Source organism: Pinus tabuliformis, chromosome 7 (genome assembly GCF_031772625.1).
Source record: "Pinus tabuliformis cultivar Carrire ecotype Pingquan chromosome 7, CPIR1, whole genome shotgun sequence".
Taxonomy (NCBI): Eukaryota; Viridiplantae; Streptophyta; class Pinopsida; order Pinales; family Pinaceae; genus Pinus; species Pinus tabuliformis.
In genome coordinates this window covers 1,904,839,123-1,904,849,959 of record NC_142293.1, presented here as the reverse complement: position 1 = coordinate 1,904,849,959, position 10,837 = coordinate 1,904,839,123, and positions in this window count along the sequence as shown.

The following is a 10,837-nucleotide window of genomic DNA, read 5'->3' as shown; positions in this document are numbered from 1 at the left end:
AAAATCATGAACAAAAAAATAACCCTCTAGTAGATTTAGCAATTTATGAATGGTATCTATGTCTATCTGACCCTCAAATATGGGGATTTCAAAATTAACTTGTACCTTAAATGGTGTGTGTTGGGTCCCTATAATACTAGTGATTACCCCATTACTATTGTAGTTGTACACCTTATTTATATTTTTATTCCCCTATTACCCCCATATTTTTATTTCTGTGCCCCATAGAATCCCTCTATTGTTATTTTTGTGGCTTTATATTATTATTGTTAGGTCGGCTGGATTATATTGTGACTCCTTAGACTCCTATATATAGAAAGGAGGTTTTTTCATTTGTATCATCCAAGAATTGTTCATTTATGTAATGAAAGGAGGTTTCCCCCTCGAAGAGGCTGAATTCTAAGGCGTTGATCTATCTTTTCTATCTTTTCTTGAGCTGGTTTCATAACATTTGGTATCAGAGCTTTGGATTCTAGGGTTTCGCTACTCCAAACAGGATATCGTGGCATTTTCACTATAATTTTTTTTCTCTGACGTTTCAGAAGTCGCAAAAAACCCATTTGAGAAGAAATTGAGCTGAAACTTGGTTCCAAATTTCAGAGCTTTTCGCACAATATTTGCGGAGATATGATCTGAGGAAGTTGGTCTTTTTGCAGACTCTTGAATTACATTCAAAACAGGTGACCTGGGGAAAATCGTCATAACGTTCTCTCTAAGGATCGGATTGAAATTTAGTAAGAAGGTACAGAAATAGGATGGACTGTAGTTTCCTGTGTGTGTGTTTTAGATTCAAAGGTTGAAACAGTGACTCGTGGTACATTGTACAAGTTCACTCTACTGAACCAGTCTAAAAGCTAGTCACTGTGGGAGATTTCACATAACTCTTCCTTGGAGTATCCAATTTGGCTCAGAATTGTGGCATTGGAAAGAGGACACAGAAGGCTACTACAAGTAGCAATTTTAGAACTGGATGATCCGAAATTACAGAGATACATCAGATTCAATATCAGGCTTCTATAAAGTGAAAAAAGATGTGTAGTTTTTTTTTAAATTTTTGTGTAAGCTTGGTTTAACGGAATTCAAAGGGCATAGTAAAGCATTATTATCAGTGACTGATGCCCCGAGGAAAGAAAATGCAAACACCTAGTAAGGAACTTGAAAGCTTTAGCATGACTCATGAAGAAGAGGAAGAAATGCTACATGATATATCAAAATTACAAGAACAAGTGCAACAAATGTCACGCTCACAAAAGCTAAGAGAAGCTAAGATAAGTGGCATGGAATCTAAGATAAATGGCGTGGAATATAAGATAAAGGGAATGGAAGCTAAGATGGATGATTCGAAGACATATTTGAAGAGAGACATGGCAGATTTGAAGATAGATTTGAAGACAGACATGGAAGAATTGAAGAAGTTGCTACAAGAAAGGGTCACTAATGGTGAAAAGGTAGTAAAGGAAACTCATGATGAGAACAAAAGAAATGTTAATAATGATTCCATAGACACTAATGTTGGATCAAAGAATCACCATATTCCAAAAATCGATATGAGGAGGTTTGATGGCAAGGATCCCGCCACATGGATATTACAGATGGAGCAATTCTTCGATCTCAATAATGTGGAAAATGCACAAAAGGTACGTATGGCAACTGTGTATTTGGAACCAAATCAGTTTGTATGGTATCAATGGCTTTGCTCTCGTAAACAATTTATCACTTGGGCAATTTTTACGAAAGAATTGATAGCACATTATGAAGATACAAAAAGAAACATCTTTTTTAGCCAATTGATAAGTCTCAAACAAAAGGGTTCAGTAATGGAGCACATTGAGGAGTTCCAAAAATTGAACATAAGGGTAAAAGATATTCCAGAGGAGCATAGGATTGATGTGTTCAGAGGGTATTTAAAGGATAATATCCAACATGATGTTCGCCTTTGGGAACCTGATCCATTAGAGAAGGCATTCAGGTTAGCAAGAAAAATGGAAAGCAAAATTATGGCAACCAGGAAGCATGCCACTCAAAACTATAAAGACAGAAGTGTTCTTGCCCCTAGTCTTCCACAACCTATAAGGTTGAGACAACAACAATTGGAAGAAAAAAGAGCAAAAGGGCTTTGTTACAGTTTTGATAGCAAATACACTAAAGGTCATAAGTGTGCTGAGAAGAAATTACTCTACATAGATTGTGAAGAGGAAGTAGAAAAGGAGGAAGAAAGGTCAAAAGAAGAAGATATACTCCAGGAAAAAAGCCTAGATGAAGAACAAATAAATCCGACCATATCTTGTAATGCATTGGCGGTAATTACCACGCTTCAAGCCATCAAGATAGAAGGACAAATCAAGAAGAAAAAGGTAATAGTGTTGATTGATTCAGGAAGCACCCACAATTTTATTCATTGTAAGGTAGCAAAAGAATTGAATTGCTTCCTATATCCAGCACCAGAGTGTCAAGTGATGATTGCAAATGGAGGAACAATAAATTGATCTGGAAAGTGCCATAATATCAAGCTATCCATGGGAGAATATGTATTGACTAGCCCAATGATTTGCATTCCAATGGGAGGCGCTGATGTTGTACTAGGAGTCCAATGGCTACAATCCTTGGGTACAATAGCTATTAATTTTCAAGAACTTTTCATCAAATTTTATATGGAAGGAAAGGAAGTTGAATTAAGGGGTATTGCAGGGAAACCAAGAAAGATAATTAGCTCTAATGGCATGAAAAAGCTTCTAAAAAAGGAGCAAAGATGTGTAATTGCAAAATTATGTTCGCTAGATGTTTCCACATTGGAATCATCTATTTCTCTAGATCTCCAAAAAGTCCTGGACAATCATTCCAAGGTATTTGAGACTCCAAAAGGTCTCCCACCTATGCGTGATCATGATCATGCTATTCATCTGATTCCAGGAAGTGTTCCTCCAAACATCAGGCCATACAGATATCCCTATGTCCAAAAAAGTGAAATTGAACGTATGGTTGCAGAAATGCTAGAGGCTGGTATAATTCAACCGAGTCAAAGTTCTTTCTCAGCTCCTAATGGATCCTAATGGTAAGGAAAAATACCAAGACCGAGCTGATCGTTATAGAGTATAAGAGAAAAATCTGACAACCACATCTTCCTCAGTAACTCCTTTTAAGTTGACTGAAAACATAAAGTTGTTATGTGTTCGTCTTCCCGTATGCTTGCATCTAGATTGAATTTTGGCAACAATTTTTCAGGATGGGCTGGCATTGGGTGCAAAGGTGCAGGCATTGTGATTGCACCAGGATTGTTCCATGGGTTTTATGCAATTTTCGAGCTACTAATTGATGATAGCACCGATGAAGTTCGAGATGGTTGCGAAGGAGTAGATATTGAGGTTCCAGGTGGTTGAGAAACAGATGTTGAAGTTCCACTACCCTGTTGAACGAAAATATGGAGTAGAGGAGTGGATGGTTGAATTCGCAATGGAGAAGATGAAATGGATGATGATGATGATGATGAGAAAGTTTCACTATCATACCCTTCAATTGTCTTCCTTTCTCTTTTCCTTTCAGGCAAAGGTATCTCAGTAGGTTCAATACAAAGCTTTTCACTCTGAAGTCTAGTGAGGGGGTGAGAAGGAATGAATTACGAAGTTACACTGCCTTGACATAACTTGAATTTCTATGGTGATATTGAAAATCCTGGAAGTTTGTGAATTAGAGACAGTACTTCAAGAGATTCAAGAGTTGATTTATCTCAGATTTTTTGGGGTTGAGCAGTGGTTGTTGTTTCTTCAACTTCTCACTTGAAAACTGGAGTTTCAGCATGCGAGGGAGAAGTTGGAGGTGAGGTGGAGGGAGATTTACTCTAAAAATGGATTATATATTTGGGTTTTATCACCATTCATAGTTCATGCTCTCCTTCTAGCGCCAAAAATGTTGATGCCTCGAAAATCGATGTATCAACATCGGGGAAAACCACCCATTCTGGACCTTAAAGGCAGCTCCTTTTCCATTTGGTGTGGTGGCTCTAACTGGATATAATGGGACCCATTTCCCAATGATTTATAAATGGGATGGATAACTGATTGGTTTTCTAATATATAATGGGAGTGATTGATGATTTATCCTAAAATGCAAAAATATAAATAACTAATCTATCTCGGGAAGTCTTTCTCTTAGTCAAATTTTTGACGATTCTTATTGACAAGTAGGCATATATATGACTCTACGTATAAACAAAAATATTTATTCATATGATAATTAATTTGTTCAAGTAGTTAAACAAAGTAATAATTAAAATGTTATCACACTAATCTTTATATATCATTGACATAAATATGTATGAAAAATAACAACTCTTAAACATTCAATAGTGGTATGTCAAAGAATTGTTGTGAAAGCATATACATATATCAATAATAGGAAAATGAATAAATGTTGGTTCACATAAAAGCCTGAAGCAAAAACATAGATAGTAGTACCATATGTATTTGAGTCTCATCCAATATGAATTGCATTCAGATCCCGCCTTTCAACTTGGAAATTCTTCTATAGGAAGAAATAGTGCATATCACATAAAAGTATTCTTCATCAAAACTCAGAATTTAGGTCCAGTTTTTATAAAAATAAATATATCGGAAGCACAGTAGTGCAACTTGTGATCCAAGTCTTAATACAAAAATTTGAGGACCCTTTTTAAAAACATGAAAGGGTCTATAAATATTATTAAACTAAAAAACAATGAAATAAATCTGTTATGTGCTGGTATAATCAAATCACAAAAAATGTGACAAGTTTCTCAAAATAGACATGTTGCAGTCGGTTAGAATGGTTCATTACATTGGCTGATCATCTCGTGACTTGAGATGACAAATGGCTAGCATCGGTTGAAGTTATAGCGGATGAATCGTGTTTTAATGTAACTGAGTAGTGTATGTCACATCGGTAAGTTTGGGAATCATATGACTGATTGCATCGGTGTGGCATTTCATCGTTGTTCGCTGACTATGTGGTTTAACAAGGAAAAACCAAAAGGTTTCCCATGTAAAAGTTTGAATACCTGCGAGCAATCTTTCCCTCTACTCCAGTTCTTATTTCCATGTCTGTTCTAATGCTTCACTGATGGAAGTTTCCTTGGAGGACACTCTGTAATTAAATTTGACAAATAAAGAGTATCATTAATCAATTCAACCAGATTGCTTGTTTCCAATATGCATCTTGATGTCGCCCTTTCCGATTTCATTAGTTGATATTTCCATTCAGTAAATATGATTTCTTTATGTTATTCCAAAATTTGTGGTAGATTTGCATCTTTTCCTTCTTTGATTTCTTACCAATAGAGAAAATCTTTTAATCTTTCATCTGCTTGCTCTAATTTCTATCTCACATCAACTGATTTATCAGCCATAGATGATGAAATTTCACATAGGAGAAGAATGAGAGAGATGTTATGACATAATAGGCTCAATTGATTACAAGGGTTTGGTAATTTGTAGAGCCTTCGATCTGAATTCTCGCACTTGGGGATATTCTTTGAATATTTCTATTTGCAGTGATAGTTGAGCGATCTGATCTTCTTTTGATTTTATCAACTGTTCATTTAATGATCATAGCTTGCTCAATGCTTGGGATAGTTCCTGTTGCTTCTGAATTGCACGTTGATAAATCCTTTGTTTTTCTTTGAGCAATTTCTCATTCAATTAATCATTTGACTGCCTCTGGGGTGCTAACTATTGTTCCAATTGCTCTATGTTCTGCTTCTTCTCTTGTACCTGTGTTTCCAGCAAAATGATTGCTTGCTCCTTTTCCTTGAGTAAATTACTGACCTCCGATGCTTTGTCTATTGTAGCCACTGTGTATGCTCCAGCATACTGAGAATGTTTAGTGGGATCTTTAGAAGGATTGACTTCTTCTCTCCATACCATGTTTGTTATCTCCATTTGTGAATTCAAAAGAGGAGATTGATCAACTTTCCTCTTTCTCCTTTATCTTTTGATTACAGCCCTACGCTTGGGGCTGTAGAAGACATCCAAGGGTGGTATTTCTTCTACATGTAAAACAATTTCATCGGATGGATTCTCGGGGATTATTTCTACTTCCTTTTGAGTTATGGATGGGCCACTAGTTCCTTCAGTTGGAACTGTATTGATTGCTGATTTCTGACCAGTTGTCACCTTAAGTGTGTTGAATCCTTGTAGACTTTCAGTATTACTAATGATAGAATCAAATTGTTGCCATTCTTTGATCAGTTTGGGATCAACATAAATGCTTGAATTGATGAGTTCACTACTTTTTCCTTGTCCTTGCTCCTGCTCTGGCAATTTTTCTTTTTTAGGAATCTTTTCAAATACATGAGTCTTGTCAATTGCTTTCTATTCGCTTTGACTCTGTGCTTGAACTATCCGTGTTGTAGCTAATAGGTCCAAAGGCAGAATTTGCAACCTCTGGGATTTGAGCCTATTCAACGTTTCTAGCCCCTCTTCTTCATACCTGATCATAGCCAATCCTTTAACCTGAAAAAAATGTTTCAGCTAAAGCAAATAAATCATCAAAGTCATCCGCATCATGATTTAATTTTGCAAGTTTAGCTTGAGCAGTAATGTTATGGGAAACCTTTCTTGGGTCGTATTGCCTATTCGGGATGATGGAAAGATTCATCGTCTGAATCTTCTCTACCTATTTCTCTGCATGCTTGTAATCATGTAAAGTAAAAATCCCACATCGTAGGGGGAATATAGGCCACATATGCTTCTTGGAATCCCTAAGGGTTCTTTATGTCCCTTCAATAGTTATTTGATATGCCAATTTGTGTGCTAAAAATTTATCGAGAACATATAGAGGGAGAATAAGGGGTTTAGAGACTGCCAAAAAGCCTCACATAGGTAAATTTCTCCTCTAAGAACCAGATACCTATAGCTGTCAAATCAATTGTTGTTTCGTGGTATATCTTGGGGGCAGGCTTATTGAAAATAGAATAAAATACAGGCAAAATAAAACCATTGCAAATTATGTACAGATGATTCTTCTAGTGTGCTTTCCACAACTATTTGTAATAAATATAAATAGGATTCGGATCTTGGGAAGTCCACTTCCATCCGAGTACCAGGTATTTAGAAATAAAATAGATAATATCCACAATATATGCATTGTAGTAGAAAGAAGGAATGATCCACGAATTTGTATATGCATTCTTTCTGTATTCTAATATCTCAATGGCTAGTCTATCAGACAAAATATTTTCCCAATCCATAATAGAACTGTTAATTGTTACTTCCATTAACGAGACCATATCTATAGCGAATTTTGAAGAAACATGTTGTCCCCACAATCTACACATCATAGCTCGATCATAACAATAAGGATAAGCTAACGAGTCGACATAATACTTACCCGATGACTCGTGCTTATGTTTCTCTAGGAAATGCCTCCATTCCTTGATCGGGTCACCCTCCAAGTCATTTTCCTTTGCAAATGCTTCTAGGAATGCCTTTTTGTATCGCTTCTTCGGTGGAAGTAGATGGTACATTTGCCTTAGATCTTCAGGCTTGAATGAGCCAAATATCCTTCCATCTACCTTGCAAAATGTTCTATCTGAAGTTGGGATTTTCTCAAAAACCCATCTAACCACCTTAGTGTATTGCAAAATTTTGGCCTGCGCTGCTATCCTGTGAAGGTAGGAATAGGCCAACTCTTTGAGGGTTCCCTCTGACTTGTTGGTTGAATCGGTTGTGGTTTCAACTTCTAATTCCTTAGGCTCCTCGGCTTCTATCAAATTATAAATGCTTTCCCAGGTAGCATTTCCTAGACCGAGACATGTCGTATCTAATATTAATCCCTTCTTGCTCGGTCCTGGTTCTTTCGATGCAGGAATTGTTTTGGCCTTTTTAGATTTCTTTTCCATCTTCTCTGGATTCATGTATTCGAAGGAATTCTGCATAGGCAATTGCAAATTGTAACACATATATATTTCCGTTGAAAGCCAATATGAAAATGAATAGAATTACGGTGATTGTCATATGATAAATCAAATGCAGTTAAGAATTTACTACAGATGAAATATTTTAAAGGATTTAGTCTTAACTGTATAATTTAATAGCCATTCGAACCACTAATTGTGGTGAATTAATACCATAAATACCCATATTGTCAATCGTATACCAAATGATTGTCTCATGTGTGCTTTGGATTTCCTCGATCGGAGATCGACAATAAATAAATAAAATCGCAATCGGGGGTTTCAAAGGGAGAGGCTTTATGACTTGCAATGAATATCTCTGATTGCTGAAAAGTGATATTTTAATAAAGTGGAATATTATGTATGCAAACTGTTTTAGCGTATGTTTCCCTCTTGAGATGCATACCCAATTAATTGATCGCACATCGGGGTTTGGATTTTGCTTTTATCCCTTTTTCATATGAACATCTCCGATTGCCGATTATGATATCCTTTATCAGATCATAGGAATGATGAGGCCTTGTGTGTGTTGCTTTGTCATATGATATCTCTGATTGCTGATTGTGATTTCCTTTATCGGATCGGAGGATTTGACGAGGTTTTGTTTGTGTGTGTCCTTTAGTCATTGTGATATGTGATCTCCGATCGCTTTATCGCAAATGTGGAATTATTTATAATATTTTAAAGGAACACTTTGTTTTTTATCAAAAGGCTTTATAAAATGAATTATTTACATCAGGCCTTTTTATAAAGATTTTTCTTGTAATGAGGTCAATAACAATTTTATTTATCAACTCACAAATCTAACTAAGTTTATTAAAAAAGGGACCCATTTCATATTAAAATTTTTATAGAAATGGGGGGTTGTTGTACAGCACAACAGAACTAAAGAAAAACCAAAGTTTATCAAAATATCCAAACCATTACCTCGAGATGAAAAAATGAAATACATAAACCTGTTCGAAGAGTTTCAAGATGTCTTTTCCTGGAGTTATGAAGACCTTAATTCTTATGACACCAGCGTAATTCAACACAAGCTACCTACCAAAGAAGATCATAAACCTTTTAGACAAAAGCTTAGGAGAATTAATCCAGCTCTTATGCCACTCATTGAAAAGGAAGTAGAAGGATGTATGATTCCCAAATCATAGCTCCCATTAGATATTCATATTGGGTCTCTGATTTGGTTACTACTAGGAAGAAAACAAGAGAAATCAGAATCTGTGTTGATTTTAGAAGCTTGAACATTGTCTCCTTAAAAGACAAATACCCTCTCCCAAAAATCTACCATATTTTTGAGACGGTAGTAAGCTCATCTAGAATTTCATTACTTCATGGATTCTTTGGATATAAATAGATCTTAATTAAACTAGAGGATCAAGCAAAAGCTGCATTTACTACTCCTTGGGGTACTTTCATGTATTTGAAAATTCCTTTTGGATTGATGAATGCAGGAGCTACATTCAAAAGAGGTATGGATATAGATTTTGCCAAAGAAATCCATGAATTTCTAGTTGTTTACCAAGATGACATCACAGTCTTCTCTAAATCAGATAACAAGCATCTAGATCACATAAGAGGAGTTTTCATTAAATGCAAAAAATTTGGCATTTCCTTAAATCCTAAAAAGACACTCTTTGATCTAGAATAGGGTAAAATATTGGGACACATAATATCCAAAGATGGAATTAGAATAGATCCAGATAGAATATAGGTAATCTTGACCATCACTCATCCTAGAAACATCAAAGAATTAGAGTCATTTTTAGGAAAAACAATTTTTCTTAAGAGATTCATTTCAAAATTAGGAGAATTAATTAGAGAAAGATTCAACAGCTAAGTGGATAGTAGAGACTAAACAATATTTTGAAGCAACCAAAGAAGCCCTTACCAAAGCTCTAGTCCTCATAATTCTTGATTTCCAAAAAGACTTTATATTTTTTCTTTTGCTTCAGAACATACTATTGCAGCAGTCTTGTTGCAAAAGAAAGATCAAGGTTATGAGAAACCAATTGCATTTTTGAGAAAATCTTTGAGAGATGCTACGCCAAAGTACAACATAATTGAAAAACAAGAACTTTCTTTAGTGAAAGCTATTAAAGATTTTAGAGTATACATCTTGTATTCACACATCACTACTTGTGTTCCAAATTCAGTAGTGAAGGACATTTTGACACAAAATGGGTTTGAAGGAAAGAGAGGCAAATGGATTTCCACTATTTTGGAATATGACATTGAAATAAAGCCTAAGAAACTTATCAAAGACCAAGGTTTAGTTAAACTCATGGCTGAATCGAACTGTTAGGCCTTAGATATAAATCTCATTGGTGCCCTAGATGATTAGGAAGAGATGGCAACTCCACAGACCAGTCAAATTTTTATAGATTCATCTTGATGTGTAGATATCATATTTGTTTTACTAAACTTACAAGCTCCTACTAGTTTATCTATAACTAAATATAGATTTTTGAAAATGAAATCATTGAAATATTATATCATAGATAATTCTTTAATTTGGAAAGATAATGGTGACATTCTAATAATTTTTTTACTAAAATATGAAGCTGACAAAATTGTGCAAGAATTTCATGCAAGATATTGTGGAGGACACCTATATTAGAAAACAACTGTTGACAAGATCTTGAGGGCAGGTTTTTACTGGACCACCCTTTTTGTAGATGTTAAGAAACATGTGACCTCCTGTCATAAGTGCTAGATATTTAAGGGGAAAAGGGAGCTCTTACCTTTACCTCTCAAACCCATAACCACAAAAGTACCTTTTCAATAATGGGGTTTAGAATTCATTAGAGAAATTCACCCATCCTCCTTAGCCCAACATAAATGGATTTTGACATCCATTGATTACTTTACTAAATGGATAGAATCCATCCCTTCTAGAAAATCCATAGACTC